Source organism: Scomber japonicus, chromosome 12 (assembly GCF_027409825.1).
Source record: "Scomber japonicus isolate fScoJap1 chromosome 12, fScoJap1.pri, whole genome shotgun sequence".
Taxonomy (NCBI): Eukaryota; Metazoa; Chordata; class Actinopteri; order Scombriformes; family Scombridae; genus Scomber; species Scomber japonicus.
Genome location: NC_070589.1, coordinates 15,304,484 through 15,317,418, shown reverse-complemented (window position 1 = coordinate 15,317,418; position 12,935 = coordinate 15,304,484). Strand labels below are relative to the sequence as shown.

The following is a 12,935-nucleotide window of genomic DNA, read 5'->3' as shown; positions in this document are numbered from 1 at the left end:
ATTTATTCTGACAAAATGGATTCTTGCTTGATCTTGACATCTCATGAGTTCAGCTGCCTCGCAATGTAAGCCTTCTGTCTCTCTGGAGGAGCTTTGTCAATTTTGTCAGAATAACCCGGATGTCACAGTGATTATCTCTTGAGTTACCCACCTCTGCTGTTTGTTTACTTAGCCTCCCGCCAGAAGTCTGCTGCAGGGCAGCTTTCGGAAGCTGGCCAATCAGAAAAGAATGGGCTCGTAGGAGAGAGCTTTAAAGAGACAGGAGCTAAAACAGTCTGTTTTAGGCTGAAGCTGAACTGAGGGTCTACATAGAAGGTCAGTATAAGATGAATAAGGAGCTTGTTGAACTGTAAATCATGCAAAGATATTCCAGTTGAGCCCCAGAATAAAAATATAGATCAGGAAATGTGCATGATATGTCCCCTTTAAAGCTGGAGCTCTTTTATGGTTATAGTGCTATTAATAATCTCCAAATTTCCTCATACATGTTCTTTGGTGTCTTCCTTAAGCCATGCATGCCATAGTTGCAGACTGCATGGGTGCAGCAGGCTATTTAAAGTGCACAGAGGCTATAATGCCGCATCACATCACATCAATGAGTTCATAGTACAGTGAGATGCACATTGTGCCAGCTGTTACGACCTGTCTTTGTTTATGGAAAAGTATGCTGTCTGTAGGATTACTGACTCTTAACTTGGCCAAGGGCCCCAGCTACCTAGGATTAGCCTTCTACTCCAAAATCTTTATATAAAATCATTACCAAAGGATAAACAACAATGATACAAGTGATGAGGCTCTGTGCACTGTGTTGGCTGTGCACTTCACTGAATACATCTGCAGCGGACCGTGGCTCTGGTGTAATAAACTGCAGTGTGCTGGAATAATCTCTGTGTTTCAGGCCTGATTTCACTTCAGCTATAGTGCGAGGACAAGGAGAGACAAAGACAGAGAGAGAGAGTGTGGTGGCATGGGCTCTATGTCTGAGTCAAGGGGTCCAGGGATCGACATCCTAACTCGAGTTTGTGTTAAAGTATGTGTGTAAGACAGAGACAGAGCGAGCACATGCTCGTGGTTGTGTTGTTTTGCTGTCAGCAGAAGATATGTTTTTCTGACTGAGGTGAACGGAGGTAACCACCAAAAGCCTCAGCAGTCTCCCACCTTCCCTTTCCCTTATCCTCTTTGCACAGTCCTTTCATTGTCTGGTCTCCCTGTCACTGTGTCTCCAAATGCAACCAATTTTATACTGTATTCCTTCCAAAGCCTCTATTTTCCCTTCACTTTCACCCACTCACTTGTCAATCCTCCTCAACTTCATGCTTTATATTCTCATTTAGATCTCCCTCTTTCAGACCAGTTAATCTCTCCCTTTGCTGCTCCAATCCCCACCTTTCACTTCCCTCCATTCCAGGATATTTTCCTCTTTCTGTGCTCATTTCCCTCTGTGCCCTTCTCTCTGACCTCTTCCAACCAACCTGGCTCTAAGCGTTCTTTCTCTAAGCCCTATGAGATGCCCGGAGAGCTTAAACAGCAAGGAACTCTACTGCTTTTCTGAAGGTTCAGAGAGCATTGGGCCATGTGGGGTTTGGTATCTCTAATGTTTGTGTGTGTGTGTGCGTTTTTTCAAAGACTGTAAAGGGAGTTGTGAGTAGTACCAGTGGTGATTAATGTGCCTATTTTTCTCCTCTCATGCAGATCGGACATCACGGGAAAGGAAAGGCAGCACAAGGACAGGAAATGGGGCAGCAGCAAAAGAGGAAGTCAATTAATGATAGAAAATATTTCTACTTCTTTTAGACGAGAAACATTCTGCTATGTCCCCGTTGGATATTACACAACTTAGTTATATTCAGCTGATGGTTTCTGGCACAGTAGAAAAAGGTCAATACAAGGTGAGGTGTAGAGGTGTAAAGGTGAGAGAGTCCTCCACTGTCTGGAAAGTGTTGGTGGCAGAGTTGAATAAAGACTTTAACTGTGTCAGAGATTGCATACTGTACACTACATACCCAATATGTACTATTGTTCAACATTTGTGTGAATAAACAGTAGCATGTATCTTTTCGGATGCACCTTAGCTGTAATTATCACATCACTTCTTGAGAGCCTCCTTGCTGGGTGGAGATGCATAGCCATAGTAGCCCCAGCCAACCATAAAGCCTGAACTAAATCAAAAACAATATTACACCTAAGTGAAACCTTACCTAAATTCAAGTGTTACTGGTGCCTTTGTTTCTGTCCGCAGTAGTTGTTGCCACTACTAAACTGCATTTTGGGATATTTATGCCAGGGTAGTGTCCACTGTTTGCATACTGTAATACTTCCCCATAAATAGAGTATGCAAAACACATACTACTGGTTTCATACTAAAGTTTTGAATGTACTGAAAAATCTCACCTGTAGAATTTTGGATCTAGTCTTAGTTTTGTAGCAATTTCTACTTGACGTGTTTCTTGTCCATGTCCGCTTTGATTCCCGACCTTCAATAAGTGTTAAGTACTGTAAGTTCTCCCAACCTTAACAAAGCAGTAAATTTACATCCCAGTCTCAAGGCAGTTTGTGAAATACTCATGAAATTGAATCCACAGACACATGAACACAAGTTTTCCTTTTTTCACTCAGCTTAACCTAACGTATGTATACTTCCACTTAAAATACAGTCATTTCAAAATTGTGCTGAGTGTCACGAAAAAAATGTCAAATTCATGTATATTTCATGAACATTTCACAAACTGTCATGCGACTGGTTTGAGATTTAACCAACACTATGATATCTCCCTAAACCTAACCAGGTTGTGCGTGTTAAAATTAAACCTTAAACCATAGCATTGTCAGATCATAAAACATTTATATTCAAACAGGGATTTGAAATTATTTTGGAAAGCACAGAAAAACTATGTAATCCTTTCACTGGGTGATTGATTTCAGATCAGAAAACTCTGATTGTTGAGTAGATAAGAGGAGGATGTCAGGACACTGGTTAAAGCTGAAGTGTGGATTTATTTGTGGAAGTTCTAAGCTGAAGGTTTGATGAAAAAGAGTATATATACTCAATCCTCTGTCTCTATGAATGCTTTAAAAAAAGATTTTGTGTGGATGGCTGCAGTTATGAGGTGTGATAAGGGCGTTGAGGAAATAATTGCAATTCTCCTGTCATGGAGGATTGGGCTTGACTCCAGGTTACATTCTGCCTGCTAGGACTATGGAGCAGGTGGATGCAGGGAGATATAGACAGGAAAATTAATTAAAACTCTCCCTCTCCTCCCCTTCTCTTTTTATGCATATATAACCACTCAGCGCCCATGACCACAGGGTTGAGAGCCGCAAAACTGGGAGGGAGGCAGAGAACGAAAGGTTAGCATGGGGAAGGAGGGATATACTGAAGCAGAGAGAGAGGTGGGAGAGTGATGAAGGTGAAAGATTAATAACAGCCTAGTCCTTTGCTAACAGGATACTAGATGTAGTCCATGGTCATTGTGTGTGTGTGTGTGTGTGTGTGTGTGTGTGTGTGTGTGTGTGTGTGTGTGTGTGTGTGTGTTGGCATAGATACAGTCTGCTGCTGGCATTTGTTAAACCTTTATTCACCAGGAAAATATTGAGCTTAGAAGCAACATCTGCTTCATCTTCACACCTGGAAACTGCCCAATACAGCCTCAGTCATTGTCTGTCAGTTACTCAGTTATTTTGGGAACGTCAAGTGCAACATTTATAATTTTAAAGTTTATAATTATAATTTTGTGATTTCCCAAGACACTTTCTAGAAAGCACTAATTAGTCCTAATTATATGTAATTATAAGAAAAATAAAGACGAGATTAGTTAGTGGTGACGAGTTAATAAGCAGTCAGTGATTCTTTTTGGTCACTTGAGGATGGGGCAACAAACTGTAAACATAGCGGTGCCTTATAGAGAGACGTGGGACATGTCCTAAATATGTCATTCACTTCTCCCAAGATTTTCCAGCACACACTGTGAATTGATTTTGTTTCTACATACTAGTTGTTGTTTTTTTCTTATTAAAAGAGTGAGCACCAAAAACATATTTCAGATATTCACTAGTCATCCAAAAGTGTAGTATGATGACATCCCATAAATTACAAACAGGTGCTGGACCAAAAGACAATTTCACAAAGAAAGGTGAATGTAGGTCCCTTAGATGCAGTTTATTAAGACATCCACCAGTGATGTTTCGAGCTACATGCTCTTTCTGAAATACTCACTAGTCATCATCATTTTGCATGATCACTGACAGCTGTAGAGTCACACAATGGTCATTTTTGTATGTACTGTATAAATAAAGCATGTTACATTGTGGGATTAAAAGTAGCGTGCATGCTTTGGACATATTTAGACATTCAGAATTTGGACATCCAAATGAAATGGTGGAGGATAGGATAAATGTGCACCATATAGTAAATAGGGAGTGATTTCAGTCACAGCTGGGAGTACACCAGCCATACCCTGCTGTGTTAGTAAATAGATGCCTATTTACACACTCAGCAGACGCAGAGCAAGTCCAATTTTCACTCTCCTTTTAGCTTTCACCGCCAACTCCTGAGAAAAACATATCTGGCCCCATAGCTTCTCAATGCCCCACTTTGCACACCAGCTTCTTGCAAATGTTTTCTGTCTGCCATTAAGTGGTGGGCGAGTGGCCTACAGAGCTTTATCATAACTCTTTCACTGAAAACAGTTGCCTGCTGCTTCTGAACACAACACTGATGTGTTCCTCTCTAGGAAATTATATGAAACTGTAGGACCCATAAAATAAAGGCCTTTACTCACCATTATTTCCTGTTCTCTTGAGCCACAAAGATTTTTTTCAGCCACTAAAACATGGGATACAAAGCAGCAATCTGTCTCTGCTTTCACAGCAGTTGATTACGCCTAATTCTTGATTCGACATACTTTCAAAATGGTTCTTAGTGCATACAATTAATTCTTTTCACCCCGCAGAGCACACACACATGCACTTCTGCTCACACTTTAATTTTGCTGTGTGTGTATAGCAAAGTCTTTTCTGTGCAAAATAATGTGCTTTCATCAAAGAGTGTAAAGGAACCAAGGAAACGTTTGGAAGAAGTGAAAGAAGTGGATGAGTGGTGTGTGTGTGTGTGTGTGTGTGTGTGTGTGTGTGTGTGTGTGTGTGTGTGTGTGTGTGTGCAGTCCAGGTATTCTTAACATTGTGGGGACATAAGTCTGTTTACACATCTTGTTGTGGGGACTCCCACAAAAGCAAGTCTTTAATGCACCTTTGATTCTAGAAGTTTATATTAAGGTTAGGGTTAAGCTTGTGGTGGTTATGGTTAAGGTAAGGGTAAGTCTCATAAGAGATGAATTTAAGTGAATGTAATGTCCTCTGAAATGATGGAAACATGACTAAATTACATTAGGTGATTTTAGTTCTTTTGAATATCTCTGTTTTTTATGAAAAGGTGATCCAAAAGTCCTTTTTTAAATCATTTATAGACCTCCAAGATACTCAGGAAAATTCATTGATGAGTTGCTGAACTGCTGTCAGTTATCTGCACTGACTACAACTGTTATCATAACAGGGGATTTTAACATTCATGTAGACAATAACATGGACAGTAATGCCAAAGAACTCTCTGCTCTACTTGACACGTTTGGCCTCTTGCAACATGTGAAAGGGCCCACACACACTCGAGGCCACACTCTGGATCTGGCTATCTCTAAAGTTTATGGAGGATATAGCTATGTCACCAACTGTGAGTGCAGAGTCAGTTGATGAACTCCTGGATAAATTTAACTGGAAAATCTCAAATGTCATGGATGCTGTTGCACCTACACCATGGAGGACCACTATGATGGTAAAGGCTTTGAAACAGTCCTAGACTGGTTCAGGTCCTACTTGGAAGAGCGGAGTTATTTTGTGACCATTGGAAGTTATGAATCTGATCGAGTGGCTATGACATGTGGAGTTCCTCAGGGGTCAGTTCTTGGACCCCTTCTGTTCAGTCTATATATGCTGCCTTTGGGTCAAATTCTGCAGAACTCTAATGTAGACTATCACAGTTATGCAAATGACACGCAGATATACCTAGCACTGTCCCCAGATGACTACAGTCTAATACAGTCATTGTTGTGTCACTGTTTAGAGCAAGTAACTAATTGGATGAACCAAAATTTTCTTCAATTAAATTTTTTTGGAATTCTTTACACTGGCTCCCAGTCAGCTATAGAATAGATTTTAAAGTTCTGCTACTGGTCTATAAATCACTGAATGGTTTAGGTCCAGAATACATAAATGACATGTTAGTAGAATATAAACATGGTGAAGCAGCTTTTAGCTGTTATGCTGCACACAACTGCAACAAATCAGCCCCAACTGTGAACATGTTTAAATCCAGGTTAAAAACACTTCTCTTCTCCTGTGCTTATGATTGAGCTCTTTCAAAGCACTTTAAATTTTAATCTTTCATTTGTCCTTTTAATGATTTTAAAGCAAATCATTATTTTATGTTGCAACCTTATATTTAATGCTCAATTCTAGTATTTTATTGCTCTCGCTTTCTATTTAGAAGAGAGAGAGAGAGAGAGAGAGAGAGAGAGAGAGAGAGAGAGAGAGAGAGAGAGAGAGAGAGAGAGAGAGAGAGAGAATGCTTTCATTGGGTTTTTAATCAGGACGTCACGCTCTCAGTTCCGATTAGGTACAGCAGGCAGGGCTCTCCAGCCTGCTGCTTCTGAACAACAACACCCTCTAAAAAGTGGATAATGCTTCAACACTCACAGACTCAAAGAAAATCAACAACCCCCCCCCCCCCCCCCGCCCTCTCTCTCTCTCTCTTCCTCCTTCCCCACACTTTCTGTGGTCCAAATCAGATCGATGCTGTGAGAAAATGAATCTCCACAACAAAAGGAAGGTGAGAGCCACCTCAGGTATGAGATGTGTCTTGTCATGTGAAAAAAAGGAAAACAAGAGAATCTAATATGAGGAGCAAGCAATATGATTCAGTGTTGTGTCCTCTGGCTTTCCACATGTCACAAACCATTTTCAAAGATCACCAGACGCAACACACACACACATACACAAAAACACCCGAGCTGCAGAGTGTGTGTAACACACTGCAGAGATGCCCCTCCATAATTATGTTTTTGTGTTTCTGCGTCTGCAGTGACAATATGTGATCCTCACACTTCATTCCACACGTCAAAAGACATTATTCATGTTGCTTCCCATTAATTGACTCATCTTTCTTTCATTTCATCTCCAGTGAGTGTGTACAAGGATTTATCTCCAGGCTCCACTCCCATCTATTGGAGACATTTTGAGGGGCAGGAAAAAGGAAAGCAATGAAGATTAAAACATGCATAAAATTTTGCTTTATGTGTCTTTTTATGGATTAAACATTAAGTGTAAAGCATGTGAGGAAAAGCCAAGATTATCTTTCTATGCCTGCAGCTTTTTGTTCAGTGAAGTTGGTATCATGTAATATGAGAATGGCTTTTATAACAGCAGAGAGAGGGCGACTGTTCAACAGTTGCTCCATTGTCTCTGCAGTATGATGATATTCATAAACACAGCTCAGCACAAGACACACAGATAAAGAGCACACCTGAGCACCCACACAGAACAATCAAACCTTTTGTGAAATTAGTAGAAAACATGGACAGCTGGAATTAGAGTGCAGTATTGTCAACATCTTTGTTTCATTTTCCAAAACAACAGATACGTTCTTCTCTCTCATTTATGGCAGTTCATTATTGGGATGTTTACTTACTCTTTTTTGTACAAATAAACCGATTTATGTAAATATTTTGATTGATTTCAAATCCATAATGAAATACTCATTTTAAAATCATAAGGTTTATTTGACTGCATGATCAACATTATGCCTATATGTGTTACAGTGACAGACTGGCAACCTGTCCTGGGTGTGTCCTGCCTCTCACCCTGTGTGAGCTGGGACAGGCTCCAGCTCCCCGGATGCTGCACAGGATAGATGGATGTCTGCTAATTCATGGTAAACTACCAATTTTAACGAATTATACTTCAATAAAACATCAAGATTTCACAAAGAAATATTATCAATTGCTGTGACCAAGCAGCAACTGTCCAAAAGGTCCAATTTACGTCCATTCAAAAAGTGTCAACTTCTTTACAGAAATACAAAGTGGCTGAAAAGAGTGTACCAATTATAAGCAGCAACTCTGGGCTTCAAACCGACTCTAATACAAACCAATGGATTATGTCACACCTTACTATGTCCACCTTTCTATACAGTGTATGGCTGTAACACATCCTCAGCACTATTACTCTTATTGCTATCCTAATCTAAGCACAGAAAGACAACATACTGCAAAGAAATGCTTTGTTAGACAGAGAGAATTTTGCTTATATGGTCCAGAGTGACTTTGTGATGGGATTATTGCCTGAACAACTATGACAGATGCCCTGTTACTGACTCTGAATAGACACTGTTGCTTCACAGGGAGGATGTCTTCTGCCTTCTGTTTATTCCTGCCATATTTCTGATAGCAATATTATATCCGCAGGTGATCTTGGAAGGCAGGAAATCCACACACCATGACAATAATTGTTTAGTGTCAATGAGGTATCACACTTGACTAAAGCTGGAGAATTGAGATGTGAAAGGTGAGATGGACACTGGATTAACTCTCCTCTGGCTCCATGCGTGTCCTGCTGATGAAATCTGAGCACACATCAGACAGCTCTCTCCTGCTCTCCCCTCTGCAGTGGCCTCAAGTGATTTTTCAATAGTAAAGTTTTAATTATCGCATGAAAGGCCTCACTGGGTTTCTGAGCAGACTCCATTTTCAAGCTGATATTTCCTTATTTTACTGCCAGGGCCCTCAGGTCCCCACAGGACTCCTGACCATTAGAGTCAACATTAAGAAATAAAGAAGCAATCATGCTTTTCTCTCCTTCTCTGAAACTAACAGTGTTCAAATGTCTTGCGGTGTTAGAGGCAATGAACTCCTGGACTCTCGTATTCTTTCATTAATTCGTTCACTTGTTTATTCTCCTTTTAGTTGCTGTAAGGACAAGAGGGGCAGGGCATCACTGCTATATGTAATGTGACAAAATTTTGTGGTTGACTGTTGATGATCTTTGACGATAATTACACAATAAAATTGTAAGAACAAAGCAAATTCAAGTTCAGAAAACTGAACCACTTCACAGTGAAGCTCCTGCACACCAGGTGTTTTCAGTAACTGGCTGATTAAACCTCTGCTGTTGCAGCTATGCTGGGAGTGACTTGATGTCACCAATCTTGAAGAAGATGATAAAAGTGTTCATTTGTCCCACCATCACCAGCAAAATGGAAATGAGACAGACGTCAATCAAGCACAGTCTGTACTCTCTTGAGTGGAGGTCTAATCAGGACAAATATTTCAAAACACCTGTGTGTGGGTGTACCAGGGATGTGTACGGGCTTTAAAGACCAGGATTGTGAGATTATTCATCATGATCAAAAAAATCATATTTATGAAATATTAATGTGAAGCTTCTACTGACATCTCCATAAACCAGGATGACTCACGAGCCTTTTGTTTTGTAAGCAAGGCTAAATGTGTTATTGACTTCACAGGAACACAATGTCTTTTTAATGGCATTTGATCATGTAATTGTCATCATTCCATGTTGGTTTGTTTTATTTTACATTGCAGTATTCTTTAATGCAAAGTACTGTAAGCTGAGGTTGCAAATACAACATGTAGCTCAGCTGTTTTGATGTGTTAGTAGGAATAGTATGGGTGCAAATAATCAGGTTAATGAAGGCTGAATTTCCATTTACTGTTTCACTTTCAGGGTTCTGGTGTTGTGCATGCTGGATCACTGCCACGCTGTGATGGCTTACTAGGACAGCGATCACAAGCCTACTCCAGGATATATGGCATGGTTTTTAAATCAGGTCAGCACCAAATGAAAAGACTAGCTGGTAAATATGGTGTAGCATTTAGCAGATACAGAGCTATATTCTTGGTGAAGTTGGTGGAGACCAAAAACAGAGCTAAAACAATTGTGAATTTTGGATTTAAATTGTGGTCAGAATGGTTGCTCCAAAACTGCAAACAGATTTATATCAACAGGTGATATAAATGTGCTTGCAGCATGTGTCACTGTATCAGTCACTGCAAGTTTAATCCTCATGTCTTTCAATGATGGAGGACACTTGTAAATAATGTTGTCTTTAGTAATATATAAGAACAGTTCACAGATTAAACAGTACTTTAATCCACATCTAATATCATAGTTCTGTTAGACAGATAATCAAAAAGACAAAATGTAAATTATCAAGCATGTCAACATCTTTTGTAAATTATAAAATCATAGCTTCAGACACAAACTAACTTGCTGTGAATCTGCAGACTTTACTCCAGCCAATCCAATCAGCGGTCAGACATGATGGCCCGAGAGTCTGGTGGTGTGTGGGCCGAAGAATAAAGACAGGTGTTGTTACTGGTATTTAGGCCATCCAATGCCCAGTTTAGCCCTGTGTGATTGTGAAACAGATGCAAATGAGCTTTTAAGCTATAGCTAGTGAAACGACATTCTCTGCAGCTACCTTATTTATCCTGCCTTATCCTCTCCTAAGCTGGGGATCCAGACAGAGTTTTTTGGAAGTGAGGGTCATTTTGGACTGTGATCTGTATAGCCTTATCTACTGTTCTGTCTATCATGCCTCTGTTTTAGACCTGAAATGCGCTCATTTCCCAGAAGCTATGCCCATCACTGTCTGGGGCTCCCGTCAGGAATTTTCTGATCAGGATCCCCCCTGGTCTGCGGTAGCACAATAACAAAAACATCTTGTCCCTGTTAGGCTGCGAGCTCTTCTCTCCTCCTGGTAAAAAAATGACATTATTTATTTGAATTATTTATTTATTTTTGAGAGCTTAAAAGATATTTAGCATCTGTAATTGCTACTGTCACACCTGATATTGTGTGCTCCGTCTACATGAAGCTAGTGGCTGTTGGATTACAGTTGCTATGGTTTCTTCTGTTTTGATCGTTCTTATATAATATTATTGGTGGCTGGTTGCTGTGAAAAATGAACACACGCTCGCAGTTTGTGTCAGTAAATGTTGCTAACCACCCCCACATCCTTGTCCTTCCTTGAAGAGAGCAGCCTTAGGACAAACAACAGCTCCTCTCACATAATCTTGCTTTCTCTTATATTCATCACACCCTCTCTCTCTCTCCTTATCACTCGCTCCTTCCCTCTGCCTCCTTTGCCCTCCTTTCAGCTTTATTGTCACCGTTCTCTTTCCTCTCCTGCCCCACTTCTCCCTCAATCCACATTATCTCTCTGTATTGATTTTTGCAGGCCTCTTCTGTCATATCTCCATATCTCTTAATTCGCACACTCATTCCATCTCTCCTCACCTCACAGAGTTGTTTCCATTTTCACACACTATAAACGCGGACACACACACAATCTCTCACTCCATCTCTATCATTTTTCTATCTGCAGCTATCTCTGTCAGGCGCACACTCTAAGAATCTGTCTTTCCCTTCTGGATGTGATTATTCTTAATGTTCTTTCTATACTTCTATCAATTTCCTCTTAAATATACTGTATCTCTGTCCCCGTCAGCTGTGTCTCATTCACTTTTAAGATATTTTTGACACTCCTTTTCATCTCTCCAGCCCTCACCTCTCTTTTTATGTCCAAGCTTTGTTGTGACTTTCTGTTGGACTTCACACATGCGCTGACTCTGGTTGCCTGCTGCCACTTCTGAGGCAGGCAATGTGTGTTTATAGTGCCTTAAGGGTACTGCATAGCTGCGGAGTGTTTGGAGGGCAAAATGCCCCTGTCTCTCTGATGGTATCCCTGAGAAATGCAGATGGTGGGTAGGTGCTAATGATTTATATCCAGTTTAGAGGGCTTTTATTGCTCATGGCTGCAGATTGGCATGACAAAGCTGTTGCTGTGGAGGTAAGAGAAACACCTACAGCAGTCACACGTGAATCCACAATCGAAAGATGTAAGCGAATGTGTGAAAGGCTGAAACATGCTTATGAAAGATACACAGCATTTATGCACAAAGACACAGGGGGACAGACTTTTAGATAACCACAGATGATATATGCCTGAATGTTGTACATAGCTTTAGCTCTGTGAGAATTTAAACACATTCTGATTGATTGATCAATAACAGGTACAACAAATGTGATGATGTGTCATTCATTTCTTTTTTTTCCTCAGGGTTGAAGATATTCTACGTCTGTATTTCTTGTCAGTGTTCTGTTATAATAATGGTAAACTTTCTAAAGCGACTTTTGCCTTAATTTCAGGAGATGACACTAGAGATTTTCTGGAAACATGGGGAGAAAACAAGCTGGATGTCATGCAACAAGAGGCCCACACCACAATAAAACCAGGTGTGTTGTGATCACATAGTATCTCAGAACACTAGGTAACAGAAACATATCAATGTAATAATAACATTTATTTGTATGGCACCTTTCATACATACATAACTATTCATACATAAAATGCAGCCCATGCTTATGTGGTTTACATAAGATCTGATAAAAGGAAAATGCACAAACAGGTTTCAGATATTTTAAGGACACAGCTCTCAATTTTCTGTATTTTTCTTATTGTCAACAAATCTCATTAAAAAAATGAACATGAAGATTGTGATATGTAGCACAACCTCAACATCACTGTTGGTTTGGCTCTGCACCTGATATTTGAACTAACCAGCCTTATCCGTAAACAAATTACAATGGTGCATCAAATAAGAATAATAAAACAGGGTAGAAAAATAGATTGTATGCATTGTTTGATGAATGTGGCACTGTATCATGGTGTACATGACAGTGCTACATGCAAGTAAGTTGGCAAACACTCAGTTAATCTAGGTTGTATTATTGCTAGTTGTTATTTTGAGCCAGGCTTGTGTGCACAGATCCAGCTTTTTGTTACAACACCTTGTTCTTTTCTTCTT

At 40.1% G+C, this 12,935-nt stretch overlaps 1 long non-coding RNA gene across 1 annotated transcript; it reads left to right on the top strand.

Moving 5' to 3' along the window:
• LOC128368996 (uncharacterized) lies at positions 1-1,758 on the top strand. The gene is made up of 3 exons (XR_008321993.1): positions 1-65; positions 173-315; positions 1,693-1,758. It is a non-coding gene; the product is annotated as an uncharacterized LOC128368996 (long non-coding RNA).
• The last annotated feature ends 11,177 nt before the right edge of the window (positions 1,759-12,935 follow it).